The sequence below is a fragment of the Orycteropus afer genome, unplaced genomic scaffold (assembly GCF_000298275.1).
Source record: "Orycteropus afer afer isolate SDZICR_OR568_19922 unplaced genomic scaffold, OryAfe1.0 scaffold00142, whole genome shotgun sequence".
NCBI classification, from domain to species: Eukaryota; Metazoa; Chordata; class Mammalia; order Tubulidentata; family Orycteropodidae; genus Orycteropus; species Orycteropus afer.
The window spans coordinates 1,381,848-1,398,876 of NW_006921729.1; positions in this window are offsets into that span (position 1 = coordinate 1,381,848).

Below are 17,029 nucleotides of genomic sequence, written 5' to 3' on the forward strand. Positions count from 1 at the left end.
GGGTGGACTATTTATACTGTGACCTCAAGACACACAGCTACATACACCCTCACCCACACAGAGAATTGCACACTCTCAGAAACATGTACACAAAAATCCATACAGTTAACCCCCTCAAACAAATAAAAAAGTAGGGAAAACCCTGCCTGGTTTCCCCTGCTTTGACTGCATACAGCTATTCATATCTGAACCCACTGATACTCTATCCAATCATCTTCTCACAGCAGAAGCTGCCCTTCTCAGCCTTCAAGCTAGCCCTGACAGGCAGATATATATTCAGTAGCCATCATAATCATCTTCCCACCACACCCACCTGGACAGGCTAATCATGGGCCCTTCATACCCTTAGAAGAGTGTTTCTTAATCAGGGATGATTTTGCTCCCCAAGGAACATTTGAATGTCTGGAGACATTTTTGATTGCCACAACTTGGGACAAGAGGAATGGGGGTGGGGGGCAAGGATGATGCTGTTAGCGTGTAGTGAGCAGAATCCAGGGATGCTGCTAAACATCCCATTATGCACAGGAAAGCCTTCCACAACAAGAATTATTCAGCCCAAAATATAACTAATGCTGAGGTTGGGAAACTCTGCCTTAGAAGGAGCAATGGAAAATTGTCCTGACCTTCTATTTCTTCATTTAGTCATTGAGTCAATTCCAACTCATGGTGACCCCATGCATGTCAGAGTAGAACTGCTCCAGAGGGCTTCCAATGGCTAATTTTTCTGAAGTAGATTGCCAGGCTTTCTTCTGCAGTGGCTCTGGGTGGACCAGAACCTCCAACCTTTAGGTTCACACCCAAGCACATTAACAATTTGCACCACCCAGGGACTCCACCCTACCCTTAGCAACCTGCTAATAAATCACTTGGGGCTGCTTCCTCTGGGATAACTAACCACATTTGGCACCAAAAATTCCAATGCTGGATAAAGCTACTTGGATCAGAGTGGGCAGCACCTATATCCCAAGGGAAGTCAGTATGCTGACAGCCAGTCTCCTCTGAGGCAAGCTGGTCAGAATGTTCAGTTCCAGCAGGGACCACAGTCATTTAATGGGCCAGATTATCTCTCAGCAATGTGAACTGGAGGTTAGGGTAGGGAGCCAAAGTAACTAGTCATTCACTACACTACTCACTGCCATGGAATCTATAGCAATTCATAGCAACCCTCATCGGGTTTCCAAGGTTATAAATCAGACTGCTTTATCTTTCTGATGTGAAGCAGCTGGTGGGTTCGAACCACTGACCTTTTGGTTAGCAGCCAAATGCCTTAACCACTACACCACCAGAGCTCTTTAACAGTAACTGGTAATGGAAGCAAAAAGTGAAAAAAGAGGAGAAAGGGCAGCCACAGGAACCATATGGGCCAGAACCAGCCTAAGCCATCTATGTATGAGATATAGAGTGAAGATAGTTGGTTGGAGAAACAGAAGGAATGGTAGAAGCAGGTGCAGACAGACTAGGGCAATAAGTTGTTAGTGGATCAGTAAACTTTTATGTAAGAGTCAGTGAGAATGACTTCAATGGCTGAAAGGTGCTTTCTGCAAACCAGTAAGTCTTACTCCCTTGTGATTGCCTGTCATTTGACAATAGACCCCATTACTTAAAGCAACCCACATGCACCTCTGTTCTAGCAACACTTCAGCTCTAGCCCTGACTTGTAGAAGACTCCATGGCTCTGGCATTCATCTGACCATGCCCCTGCCAGGGTAAAGAGTCCACTAGCCCAAAAGGCTGTGCCCATACAGACTCCACACCTTCCATCTAGACCATGATCCAGATACCTGTAGTGCCTTTCAAAGTCTGACTAGGCCTGGTTCTTGAGTCTGTCCTTCTGAGAGCTTCCATTGGACAAGGGGCAACTATCAGCAGTGTGGGGAGTTATGGACAAAACTTGGATTTATGGGCTGGGGTGTCCACATACATGTGCACTCATGATGTGGGACACAGATGGGAGTAGGAAAAGAAGGAGCAGGTTATGGGCTACAGCTCTCCATTTGTACTATTGTCCTAGGCCATACAAAACTCAGCCTGTCCCTTTCACCTTCACAAACCAACTTGTCCAGCTCCATACTAACTAAAAACAAAAGAAACACTTGTATTTTTATTGGAATTTTGTTCAGTTTAAATGTCCAAGGAATGCGTCCTGGTTTTGTTCATTCACCATTCTGTTCTCTGTCCACTTCGGCCATGGGAATAGACTGCTGTCTCATTTCTCCTTCCTTGCTCTGACTCATCACTCTGATGAGTGAGGGTAGGACCTGGTTTGCCTCCTACACAGCCAACTCAGCTCCTGCTCTCCATCCTTCGTCTTTCCCTCACTGCCCCCAGAACGGTGATCTGCACCAGGATGTTATATACCTTGCATGTGCTTACAGCTGGGCCCCAAAATTAAAAGAAAAAAGAAAAGAGATCACTGTTTTACAAGGGGGTGGCTAGAGGAGCCAGGTAAGTATCACATCTGAGTGTATTTGCCCAGGCATAAGTACCAGGCAGCTAAAAGGTCTGCAGCAAAAGAGGGTAGCCAGCCTCCTTCTAAAGCAGTTTCAGCTGATAGTTGTTGATAGAGAAGGTAGGCTCGATGTCTAAGACTTTGATTTTTTGTTGTTGTTGTTAGAGACCAGAAATGTTTATTTTATTATGTGAAAGTTCCTACTCAACAAATTCAAAACTGTAATATAGTACCCACCAAGTAAATCCAGCCATAGACAGGCCAAATAAGTTGGCAAATTTATTATTACTAATAAAATTAAACACCTATACCAAGCCTAGTTGACAACCTGAGGCAAGCCCCAGAGCTAACCTACATATAGTTTTCCCTTGACCTTGCTGAACTCCAATTTGAGGAACTAATGGTGTTTTCACATGCTGTTATTTTGCAGCCTGATACAACTTCCCAGGAGCTCTGGTAGCATAGTGGCTAAGGCACTTGACTGCTAACCAGAAGGCTGGTGGTTCAAACCCACCAGCCACTCCTCGGAAGGAAGGTTGGGCAATCCTACTTCCGTAGTGATACTGCCTCGGAAACCCAAGGAGGGGTCGCTATGAGTCGGGGCCGACTCGACGGCAAATAACAACAACAACAACATGACCTTCCCATCCTCTTCCATCTGGAGAATCCCAGAATCCCCTACATAATTCACCTCTATCATCACCTCTCATGTGTAAGTCTCCAATTTCACCACTTCCTGCTCCCTGCTCATTATTCATACCTCTGTAACAGCCCTTATCACATTGATTTATAACTATTTATTTATCATCTCTAACTGGACATGGAGCAGCTCAAAGGCTAGAATTTTATCTTGTTCATTCTGTGTTCCCAGGCCCTTGTTACTTAGCTGACACAATGCTTGTGGAATGAATACAATGTGAATCAGTAATGAAACCAATGTCACAAAGCTACTAGTTAGTGGCTAGGGTACAACTATTGCATCTCTCCCCATCCAGGGCAAAAAAGAGTGAAGAAAACCAAAGATACACAGAAACAATTAGTCCGAAGATCCAGTACACCACGCAAACCTCAGACTCCATGAGCCTGAGCCCAGAAGAACTAGAGGGTGCCTAGTAACCACTGCTGACCACTCTGAAAAGGATCACAATAGGGGGTCCTAGATGGATGGGAAGAAAATGTAGAACAAAACTCAAAGTAATAATCATTAAAAAAAAAAAAAAAAAGTCTTAGTAGTCTGATAGGGACTGGAGGAACCCCAACACTATGGCCCTTAGACACTCATCAATTCATCCCTGTGGCTCACCTTTCATCCGAACAATAGACATTTCTGTAAGTTGGGTAATAACAACAGGGAGGTACATTCTCCTTAGAACAGCCAACCATATGAGAAAAAAAAAAGGCAGCATTTGCCCTGGAATAAATCTCAGAAGGCAGAAATGGATAGAAAAGAAGGATGAATGGAAATGGTAAACACAGGGACGAAGTGGGAAGAGTGCTGTTACATTATGGGAATTGGAATCAATGTCCTGAAACAAAATATGTATGAACTGTTGAATGGAAAACCGTTTTGCTCTGCAAACTTTCACCCAAATCAGAATCAAAAATTGAAAAAAAAAAACAAAGACACCTTAGGAATGGGGCAAAATAATGTGTGAGAGATGGCCAAAGGAATCTGCATTTGAGTTGGGTAACTGATTCTCATGGTGGGGGAAGGGGAGACCAAAGTAGAACATTCTAGAAATGTAACCGAAGGCTCAAAGAACAGAAAGCCTGTAGTGGGCGCTGATTGTGATTGTAGTAGAAGTGGAGGTGAAATAACAACTGAAATAAAGTGACTGGAAGTTGGGGGTAATCTCTTAACGGGGAGAAGGTCATATGAAGATAGCTGGAGGTAGGATAATGAGAAAGTGTTTCCAGTGCCTTGCCATCAGCCTTCTTGAGGAGTTTTTGGTTTCTTACGATGACGATATCATTGTTGATACTTTTCCGTAGCTTCAACCCTGGCGGGACTTCTACACCTGGAACTTGCTCCTTTCACTTAGTTATGTTGACACCATCAGCAGGAATGCGCAGCCACACAATCAGTTCTCAAAACTTCTGTTTTACCTCAATGCAAGTGGAAACCTTACTCAATTCAGGCACATTTATAAATTTGACTTTTGTGATATTTAAATAGCATACATAGATTTCTGTTTAGATCGGTTAAGGTCAAGTAAAAGGAAAACTATATGCCATGGATTTTACAATCAATCAGGCCCCTCAGTTATGCTGTAGCTTATTCCTTTCCTCTATGTAAACACTTTAAGGGCAGAGGCCTATTCAGCTTTGTTCCCCTACAGGGCCTTACACACTGCACATACTTAAAAATCACGGCGTAATGGATTTATATAAACATAATACGGAAAGTTTGTTTAAAAACATTTTGTCACTTTTTTAGAAAATTGAAAGTTTAAAAAAAAAGTCACCCATAATCCCATCACCCTGAAACAGTCACTATTGACAATTAACAAATAACTTTAAAAGAACTAAACTTGTTTATACTTTCCAAGGATCATTAGCCATATAAAGTCATTTGACACTGTATAATAATATGGAAAGAGATTTATTTCAGGTTAAGTGAAAAAATAATTCATTTAGGATGTTTTTGGTTTTAAGTAACAGAATCTAACTCAAATTAGCTTAAATGAAAAGGTTTATGTAATTAAAAGTCCAGAAGTGAGGGATTCACTGTGTGTTCAGAACTTCATTCTAAGGAAGGCTTTACCTTCATAATGGCAAGATACCAGGCAGAAAAGATATTGTTATCAGGTGCTGTTGAGTTGATTACAACAATTAGCAATCTCATATGACAGAGTAGAACTGCCCCCATAGAATTCCCAAAGCTGTAATCTCTACAGGAGCAGATTGCCAGGTCATTTCTGCCATGGAGCAACTAGTCAGTTTGAACCACCAGCATTTTGGTTAGCAGCCAAGCATTCAACCATTGTGCCACCAGGGCTCCTTTAAGCATTTGGCCACCTCCCCATTTCCTTGCCAATTAACACCAAACCAAAACGTCTAAGTCAGCTAGCCTCGCATGTATTTAGAGCCATGTGAATAAGCTTTCCTATCTCTTCATTAGGGACCCTTGGTGGTGCAGTGGTTAAGCCCTCAGCTGCCAACCAAAAGGTTAGAGGTATTAGATAGGACTAGTTGATGAAAGAACTCCACATGCTTGAGGAAAACCTATGCGTGAAAAGATTTATAAACAAACAAAATGACCCAAGTGGGAATAAAGATGACTAAAGAAATAGGAAAAAAATGTTTTAATACATAATGTCATTTTAAGAGAACATGTAGAGGATCTGCATGCTGAAAATTATAAAATGCTGATGAAAGAGATCAAAGAAGACCTAAACAAATAGAAAAAGACTATGTTCATGGTTTAGAAGACTCAGCATATCAAAGATGCCAGGTCTCCCCAAAATGATCTATAGGTTTAATACAATTCCTATCAAAATCCCAATAGTGATTTTTGTAATATTAACAAGCTTATTGTGAACTATATATGGAAAGGCTAGGCCCTTAGAATAGCTAAAACAATCTTCAGAAAGAAAAATAAAAGGGGAGGAATCACTCTACCTGATATTAAGTTTTGCCATATAGCTCCTGTCATCAAGACAATGTGGTATTGGTAGAGGGATAGACATATGGATCAATAGAATAGAATAGAGATGAACCCAGAAACAGATATACATGTTGTTGTCATGTGCCGTCGAGTCAGATCCAACTCATAACAACCCCTCCTTGTGTTTCTGAGGCGGTATCACTGTGGAAGTAGATTGCCCAACCTTCCTTCCAAGGAGTGGCTGGTGGGTTTGAACTGCCAGCCTTCTGGTTAGCAGTCAAGTGCCTTAAGCACTACGCTACCACAGCTCCTTCAGACCCACATAAATATGCTTAAATAATTTTTAATAAAGATGTAAAAGCAATTCAGTGGAGGAAAGATAGGCTTTCTAACAAAGGTGCCAGAGTAACTGGATATCCATGAGCAAAAAATAATAATAATAATTAACCTCAACCTTAACCACACACCTTATGCAACAATAAACTCCAAATTCACCACTAACTTAAATGTAAGAATTATAAAACTTTTAGGAAAAAAATGTTCAGGATCTAGGGCTAGGCAAAGAGTTTTTAGATTTGACACCAAAAGCTCAATCCTTAAAAGAAAAACTTGACAGAATGGACAATGAATAGGGAAGACCGAAGAAGAGTTGATGCTTTTGAGTTGTGGTGCTGGCGAAGAATGCTGAAAGTACCGTGGACTGCTAAAAGAACTAACAGATCTGCCTAGAGGAAAGTCCGGCCAGAATGCTCCTTGGAAGCAAGAATGGCCAGACTTCGTCTCACCTATTTTGGTCATGTTGTAAGAAGGGACCATTCCCTGGAGAAGGATGTCATGCTTGGTAGGGTGGAGGGTCAACGAAAGAGGAGGAGGCCTTCAATGAGATGGATTGACATAGTGGCTGCAATGATGGGCTCAAGTATAGCAGGGATTGTGGGGCTGGCGCAGGATCGGGCAGTGTTTCGTTCTGCTGTGCATGGGGTCACTATGAGTCGGAAATGACTCTATGGCACTTAGCAACAACAACAACAATATGGCTAACGATTCTCCATGATGTGATTTGATGTGATAACCCAATCTGTTGTAAAAAGATTAGGGTGGGATAAATCACCCTTAATCCCATCACAGCCCTGATCAATGCAAGGGGAGTTTCCCTGGGGTGTGGCCTGCAACACTTTTTATCTTACAAGAGATAAAAAGGAGAGAGAAGCAAGCAGAGATGGGGGGACCAACTACCACCAAGAAAGAAGAACTGGAAGCAGAACACATCCTTTGGACCCAGGGTCCCTGTGCTGGGATCCTCCTATGAACAAGAGACACAAACTGAGAAAGCTTTCCCCTAGAATTGGCACCTTTAATACAGAATTCTAGCCTCCTAAATTGTGACAAGGAGCTCTGGTGGCATAGAGCCTAAGGCATTTGACTGCTAACCAGAAGGCTGGAAGTTCAAATCCACCAGCCCCTCCTCAGGAGGAAGACTGGGCAATCTACTTCCATAGGGACGCTACCTCGGAAAACCGAGAGGTTACTATGAGTCAGAACTGACTCAATGGCAGTGAGTTTGGTTTTTCTGGCTAAATTGTGGCAGAATAAATTTCTATTTGTTAAAGCCATTCACTTAAGATATTTCTGTTATAGTAGCACTAGATAACTAAGGTGGAGGGTTGACAAAAGAGGGGAAGGCCCTCAATGACATGGATTGACACAGTGGCTACTGTGATGGACTCAAGTGTATCAAGGATTGTGGAGCTGGCATGGGACTGGGCAGTGTTTCATTCTGCTGTGCATAGGGGTTGCTATGAGTCAGAGATGACTCAACGGCACCTAACAACAACAAGATAACTAAGAATGTGTCAGCCATATTTGGCAACAAGCATTTTAGTGGATACTGTGCTGGGTTTTTTTTTTTTGGGGGGGGGGTTGTTTTTTGGTCTCTTTTTCTTCCTTCTCAGTTCTTCACTCTTCCCTCCCTCACTGTTGTTCTGTTTTGTTTCCTTTTTCTTTTCCTTTATTTTCTTCCTCTTCTCTCATCCTTTCTTTTCTTTTCCTTTCTTTCTTCTTCTTCTTTTTTTTTTTTTTTTGATCCCACAAAGCAGATGCTCCAAAAAGAAAACCCAACCTAACTCACTGCCATTGAGTCGATTATGATTCATAGTGTCCCCACCTTGGGTTTCTGAGGTGGTATCTCTATGGGAGTAGATTGTCCAGTCTTCCTTCTGAGCAGTGGCTGCTGGGTTTGAACACCCAGTCTTCTTGTTAGCAGTCAAATGCCTTAGGTACTACACTACCAGAGCTCCCTATACAAAAATAGCAAATAGAAATCTAGAAGATTAATACTAAAATTTCAGAACTAGATAACACATTAGAAGGGCAAAGGAGTAGAACTGAATTAATGGAAGACTGAATTACTGCAACTGAAGACAAATATCTTAATATTAATCTGTTAGAGGAATAATTAGAAAAATAGAACAGCAACAACAACAACAAAATAATCAAGAAAGCCTAAGAATTATGTAGAACACCATCAAGAGGAATAACCTATGTCTGGTCAGAATTCCAGAACAGAAAGAGAAAAAAAAAAAAAAAAAAGCACCAAGAAAATCATCAAAGACTTAATGGAAGAAAACTTCCCTAATATTATGAAACATGTGAATATATGCCTTCAAGAAGTCTATCCAAAGAGGATAGACCCCAAGAGAAAATCACTAAGACATATCATAATCAAACTTTATGAAACCAAAGACAAAGAAAAAATACTGAAAGCAACTAGATAAAAATGAAAAGTTACCTAAAAAGGAGAACTGGTAAAATTTGGCTCTGATTTCTCAGAAGAAATCTTGTAGGTGAAAAGGCAACAGGATGACAGATATAAAACTCTAAAAGAAAAAAATTGCCAACCAAGAATTATATATCCAGCAAAATTGTCCCTCAAACATGATGGCAAAATTAGGACATTTACAGATAAACAGAAATTAAGAGAATTTTCAAAACAAGACCAACCTTACAAGAAAAGCTAAAAGGAGACCTTTGGACAGAGAACCAACAACAGTAGACAACAACCTGAGATTAAGATATACAACAACATCACCCAGATACCAATCCAGATATAGAAAACCAAAAAACCAAACCCACTGCCATTAAGTCAATTTTGACTCATAGTGACCCCCATTGGGTTTCCAAGGTGGTAAATCTTTGTGGAAGTAGATTGCACTGTCTTCCTTCTGCAGAGTGGCTGGTGGGTTTGAACCACCAAACTTCCAGTTAGCAATCAAATGCCTTAGACATTGCATCACCAGAGCTCCTTCAACACAGATATATAATTATCAAAATAAAATAAACCTTCGAGATTGAAAATAGGGAACTAGAGAAGTCAATTTGTAAATGATTACAACTAAAAAGCAAAAAGAGGGAATAAATGGTTTAATCACAGAATTTCCAAATGGAGAGGAAATCAAGATGATGTAAAGATAGGACAGACTATTTTAATCTCGGGAAGATAATAATAAATTACAATATAACCTCAAAAAAAATTAATAAACTCCACCTGTTCTGGTTACATAGTGCCTCTCTGACAGGACTATACCATGAATGGGATGGCTGAACAAACAGGAGTTTATTCTCTTACAATTTGGAGGCTTTAAGTCTGAGTTCAAAGTGTCAGGCTCTAGGGGCTAGGTGAAAGCCCCTCAGCCTTGGGCTTCAGCTCTGTCTCCTGCTCTTAGCCCACTGAAGCTAGAGGCTTTTCGTCACTCAGACAGCTGCTGGTTGCTGAGGCTGCCAAGCCCAAGGTTGGCAAGTAAAAAGGCATAGTCCCAATGTTACCAAACCACACGGCAGGCCATTCATTCAAGTCCACTGAAAGTCCCAAGGTTGGCAGAGCATGGCAGGCTGCTGAGCAACAACACAGCTACATTCAGGGTTCAAGTGTGCCATAAGTTAGGGACCATTCCCAAAGCTGCTGCTTATATATAGGAAGCAGACCACATCCCTATGGCAGCTACTCAGCTGCTTGTGGTATATCCCACTATAGAGTTTATTGCCAGTATCATCATGGGGAATAACTACCATCAGCTGCTCAACCACTCAACCAGGCCCAACCAAGTTGACACACAACTTTAACTACCACATCACCTAAATAGAAAAGAAGAAAGTCATAAAGACTCAGAAAACACTAAAACAACAGCAACAAAGGAGATGATAAGAAAATATATAAACAAAATGTACTTAGTACAGAAAAATATAGGAAAAGAAAACAAAGAAACCATCAGCACAACAACAACAATGAAAATCACATAACAAAATGGCAGCAGTAATTATATGTTGTTGTTGTTATTGTTAGGTGCCATTGAGTCGGCTCCAACTTATAGGGACCCTATGTACAACAGAACAATCCTGCGCCAGCCTTATGGTGCTCATAATAGATAATTATATTCCTATCAATGATTACAATGAATGTTAATAGATTAAATGAAGCAGTCAAGACACAGAGTAGCTGAATGGATAAGAAAACATGACCCATCAATATGCTGTCACGAGTGACACACCCTAGGCACAAAGACAAAAGTAAGCTAAAAATCAAAGGTTTGAAAAACATATATCAAGAAAATGACAACCAAAAAAGACTGAGAGTGGCAATATTAATTTGATAAAATAGAATTTAAGGCAAAAGCCATCAAAAGAGATAAGGAAGGACATTATATAATTATTAAAGTGTCAGTCCAACAAAAGGACATATTCCTAATAAATATCTATGCATCCAATGAAAGAGCCCCAAAATACATAAATCAAATTTTAACAGAATTGAAAAGAGAAATAAACTATTCCATAATAACAGTAGGAGTCTTTAATATGCCACTTTTAATGACAGATAGAACAACTAGGAACAAACTCAACAAAGGTACAGAAGATCTAAACAACACACTCAACCAACTAGAACTCATAGACATGTACAGAACATTCCACCCAATGTTAGTACAATATACATTCTTTTCCAGCACACATTAAATATTCTCCAGAACAGACCATATGTTAGGGTTCAAATCAAGCCTCAGTAAATTTCAAAACGTTGAAATACTAGAAAGCATCTTCTTAGATCATAATGCTATAAAATTAGAAATCAGAAACAGAAAGATCAAGGGAAAAAATCAAATGCATGGAAACTGAATAACCCTGCTTAAAAACTACTGGGTAATAAAATAAATTTGAAATGCAATTAAAAATTTCCGTACATCAAATGAGAATGAAAAACCAATACACCAAAATCTTTGAGACACAGTAAAAGCAGTGTACAGAGGACAATAGAGAGCAGTAAATGCATACATCAAAAAGGAAGGAAGAACCACAACCAATACCTTAACCTAACATCTCCAATAATTATGAAAAGAACAGAAAAAAGGGCCTACAGTTACCAGAAAAAAATGAAATAATAAACATTTGAGCAGAAATAAAAGAAACAGAAAAGCCATAGAAAGGATCAACAAGACTATAAGTTGGTTCTTTGAAAAGATTAACAAAATTGACAAACGACTAGCAAATTTAACAAAGGAAAAGGACAAGATGCAAATAATATGAATAAGCAATAAAATAGGCAATGTCACAACAGAACCAACTGATATTTAAAAAAAAAAAAAAAAGTGTAATAACAGTTTTCTATGAAGACCTGTACTCCAACAAATTTGAAAACCCAGAAGAAATTAACAAATTTCTACCAAACCTACCCAAACTAATACAATCTCAGGTAGATAATTTGAACAAACCCATCACAAAAGAAGAAATTGAACAGGTCATAAAAAACTCCCAATGAAAAAAATTCCTGGCCCAGATGGTTTCACTGGCAAATTCTACCAAACATTCAGAGAAGAGATGACACCAATTCTACTCAAAATATTCCAGAATACAGAAAAGGATAAAATGTTCCCAAATTCATTCTATGAAGGCACCACTAAACAACAAAATTCTAAACCAATATCTCTCATGAATATAAATGCAAGCATAATCAACAAATTCCTAACCAATAGAATCCAAGAATCTATCTATCTGTCTATCTATACCGTGACCAAGTGGTATTCATATATATCATCATAATCATATATATCATCATAATCCACCACATAGAAAAAACAAAGGAAAAGAACTACATGATCATATAAATTGATGCAGAAAAGGCATTTGATAAATCAATGCCTATTTTTTATAAATAAAAATATGAACAGGATGAAACTCTTGAATATAATTAACAGAATATATACAAATCTAATGGCCACATTATTCTCAATGGAGAAAGATTGAAAACATCCCCCTTCCAAATGGAACCCAGACAAGAATGCCCTTTATCATCACTCCTGTTCAATATTCTATTGGAAGTCCTAGCCAGAGTAATAAGAGAAGAAAGGGAAATAAAAGGCATTCAAATTGGCAAAGAAGGAGTAAAACCCACAACCGCTCCTTGGAAGGAAGGATGGGCAATCTACTTCCTGAGCGATACTGCCTCAGAAACCCAAAGAAGGGTTGCTATGAGTCGGATCCGAATCGACAGCAGTGATTTTTTTTTTTTTTTTTTTTTGTGGATGATATGATCCTATACATAGAAAATCCCAGAGACTCAGGAAAAAAAAAAAAAAAAAAAATTGGAACTAATAAAAGGATTCAGCAAAGTAGTAGAGTACAAGATTAACATACAAATTCAGCTGGATTCCTCTATATCAGCAAAGAGAATTCTGAAAAGGAAATCAGGAAAACAATACCATTTATAATAGCCACCCAAAAGATGAAGTACTTAGGAATAAATCTAACCAGAGATACAAAAGACCTATGCAAAGAAAACTGCAAAATACCATTACAAGAAACCAAAAGAGACCTATGTAAATGGAAGTATATACAAGCTTATTAATAGAAAGAATTAACATAGTGAAAATGTCAGTACTACTCAAAACAATATGCAGATATAATGCAACCCAATCCAGATTCCATAATCATTCTTTACAGAGATGGAAAAACTAACCACCAACTTTATATGGAAAAGAAAGAGACCCCAGATAAACAAACCACTCCTAAAGAAGAAGAACAAAGTAGGAGGCCTCACATTCCCCAATTTCAAAGCCTGCCATACAGCCATCATAGTGAAAACAACCCGTATTTGTAATGACAGGCACATAGACCAATGGACCAGAATTGAGAACCTAGGAGTAAATTTATCCACTTATGGACAGCTGATCTTTGAGAAAGTGTTGAAAATAATTAAATCGTGAAGAGAGACTCTTAGAAATAGTGCTGGCGAAACCAGATATCCACTTGCAGAAAAATGAAACAGGATCCATCTCTCTCACCATATACAAAAACTAACTCAAGATGGATCAAAGATCTTAATATCAAGCCTAAAACTATAAAGACTATCACAGAAAAAATAGGGGCAAACTTAGGGGCCTTATTATAGGGCATAAAAATACTATCAAATATGACTAAAAACACACAAACAGCTGGAGACAAATTAGATGATTAAGAGTTCCTAAAAATTAAACATTTATGCACACCAAAAGACTTCACCCAAAAACTGAAAAGAGAATCTATAGTCTATGAAATAAAAATTGGCGATAACATATTGAGCAAGGGACTAATCTCTAAAATTTGGATAAAACTTCAACACCTCAACAACAAAAAGGCAATACAATTAAGAAATGGACAGAGGACATGAACAGACAATTCAATGAAGAAGACATCCATTGTCCAGCAAACACATAAAGAAAGGTTTGTAATCATTATTATTATTATGTGCTGTGGAGTCGGATCCAACTCCCAGCAAACCCTTCCTTGGGTTTCCAAGGTGGTATCACTATGGAAGTAGATTGCCCAACCTTCCATCTGAGGAGTGGCTGCTGGGTTTGAACCACCAGCTTCTGGTTAGCAGCCAAGTGTCTTAGGCACTACACTACCAGAACCATTACAAAACAAAACATCAAACCCACTACCATTGAATTGATTCCAACTCATAGAGATGCCCATGGAGTTTCCAAGGCTGTAAATCTTTAAGGAAACAAACTGATTCATCTTTATCCTGTGGAGTAACTGGTGGATTCAAACCACTGACATTTTGGTTAGCAGCCCAATACTTTAAAAATACAATAATATTTTATAATATCCATACACCAATGAGGAAGACCAGTTAACATTACAATTATTCAAATTTATGTACCAACCACCAAAACCAAAGATAAGGCAATTGAAGATTTTTACCAACTTCTGCAATCTGAAATCGACTGAACATGCAATCAAGGTGCGTTAATTATCACTGGTGATTGGAATGCAAAAGTTGGAAACAAAGAAGAATCACCAGGAGTTGGAAAATATGCTCTCGGTGATAGAAATTATGGAGAGATCGCATGACAGAATTTTGCAAGACCAACGACTTATTCACTGCAAATATTTTTTTTTCAATAACACAAATGGCAGCTATACATGTGGACGTCACCAGATGGAGTACACAGGAATCAGAATGATTACATCTGTGGCAATAGGCGATGGAGATGCTCAATATCTTCAGCCAAAACAAGGTCAGGAACTGATTGTGGACCAGACCATCAACTGCTCATATGCAAGTTCAAGTTGAAATTAAAGACAATTAAAACAACTCCATGAGAGGCAAAATATGACCTTGATTTTATCCCTCCTGTATTTAGAGACCATCTAAAGAATAGATTTGATGCATTGAATACCAATGACCAAAAACCAGAAGGGATGACATCAAGAACATCATCCATAAAGAAAGCAAAAGGTCATTAAAAAGATAGGAAAGGAAGAAAAGACCAAAGTGGATGTCAGAGGAGACTCTGAAACTTGCCCTAGAAGAGAGAGTAGCTAAAGCAAATGGGAGACTCGACAGGATAAAAGAGCTGAACAGAAGATTTCAAAAAGCAGCTTGAGAAGACAAAGTCAATTATTATAATGAAATGTGCCAAGAGTTGGAGTAAGAAAACCAAAAGGGAAAAAAATGCTCAGCATTTCTCAAGCTGAAAGAACTTAAGCCTTGAATTGCAATATTGAAAGATTCCATGGGGAATATGTTGAATGATGTAGGAAACATCAAAAGAAGATGGATGGAATACACAGAGTCACTGTATCAAAAAGAATTGGCAGATGATCATCCATTTCAGGAGGTGGCATATGGTCAAGAACCAATGGTATTGAAGGAAGAAGTCAAAGCTGCACTGATGGAATTGGCATAAAACAAGGCTCCAGGAATTGACGGAATACCCATTGAGATGTTTCAACAAACGGATGCCCCACTGGAGGCACTCACTCGGCTATGCCAAGAGATTTGGAAGACAGCTACCTGGCCAACTGACTGGAAGAGATCCATATTTGTACCCATTCCGAAGAAAGGTGATCACGCAGAATGTGGAAATTATCGAACAATATCATTGATATCACACCCAAGTAAAATCTTACTGAAGATAATTCAAAACTGGTTGCAGCAGTATATTGACAGAGAACTTCCAGAAACACAAGCTGGATTCAGAAGGGGATAAGGAACAAGGGATATCATAGCTAATGTCAGATGGATCTTGGCTCAAAGCAAAGAATACCAGAAAGATGTTTACTTGTGTTTTATTGACTATGCAAAGGCATTTGATTGTATGTATCATAACAAATTATGGATAACTTTGAGAAGACTGGGAATTCCAGAACACTTAATTGTACTCATGAGAAACCTGTACATAGACCAAGAGGCTGCCATTTGAACACAACATGGGGATATTGCATGGTTTAAAATCAGAAGGGAGTGTGTCAGGGTTGTATCCTTTCACCATAACTATTCAACTTGTATGCTGAGCAAATAATCTGAGAAGCTGGACTGTATGAAGAAGAACAGGGCATCAGTATTGGAGGAAGGCTTATTAACAACCTGTGATATGCAGACAACACAACTTTGCTTGCTGAAAGTGAGGATGACTTAGAGTCCTTACTGATGAAGGTTAAAGACTACAGTCTATGGTATGGATTACACCTCAATGTAAGGAAAACAAAAATCCTCACAACTGAACCAATAAGCAGCAACACAATAGATGGAGAAAAGATTGAAGTTGTCAAAGACTTCATATTACTTGGTTCTACAATCAACACCAATGGAAGCAGCAGTCAAGACATCAAAACACATATTACATTGGGCAAATCTGCTGCAAAAGATCTCTTTCAAGTGTTAAACAGCAAAGAAATCACTTTGCTCCCAAGGAGGGGTTGCTATGAGTCGGGGCTGACTCGACGGCACATAACAACAATAATCAACACCAATGGAAGCAGCAGTCAAGACATCAAAACACATATTACATTGGGCAAATCTGCTGCAAAAGATCTCTTTCAAGCACTCAAGACTAAAGATATCTCCTTGAAGACTAGGATGTGCCTAACCCAAGCCATGATATTTTCAATCACCTCATATGCATGTGAGAGCTAGACAATGAATAAGGAAGAAGAGTTGATGCTTTTGAGTTGTGGTGTTGGCAAAGAATGCTGAAAGTACTGTGCACTGCTAAAAGGACTAACAGATCTGTCCTAGAAGAAGTGCAGCTGGAATACTCCTTGGAATTGAGAATGGCCAGGCTTCATCTCACCTACTTTGGTCATGTTGTCAGAAAGGACCATTCTCTGGAGAAGGATGTCATGCTTGGTAAAGTGGAGGGTCAACGAAAGAGGGGAAGGCCCTCAATGGGATAGATAGATATGGTGCCTGCAACAATTGGCTTAGGTACAGTAGGGATATGAGGCTGGCACAGGACTGGGCAGTGTTTCATTCTTTTGTACATAAGGTCACAATGAATTGGAGATGACTCAATGACACATAACAGCAACAACCAATACTTTAATCAATATACTACCAGAGATCCTTCATTAGCCATTGTTGTTGTTGTTGTTATGTGCCGTCGAGTCAGCCCTGACTCATAGCGACCCCTCCTTGGGTTTCCGAGGCAGTATCACTACGG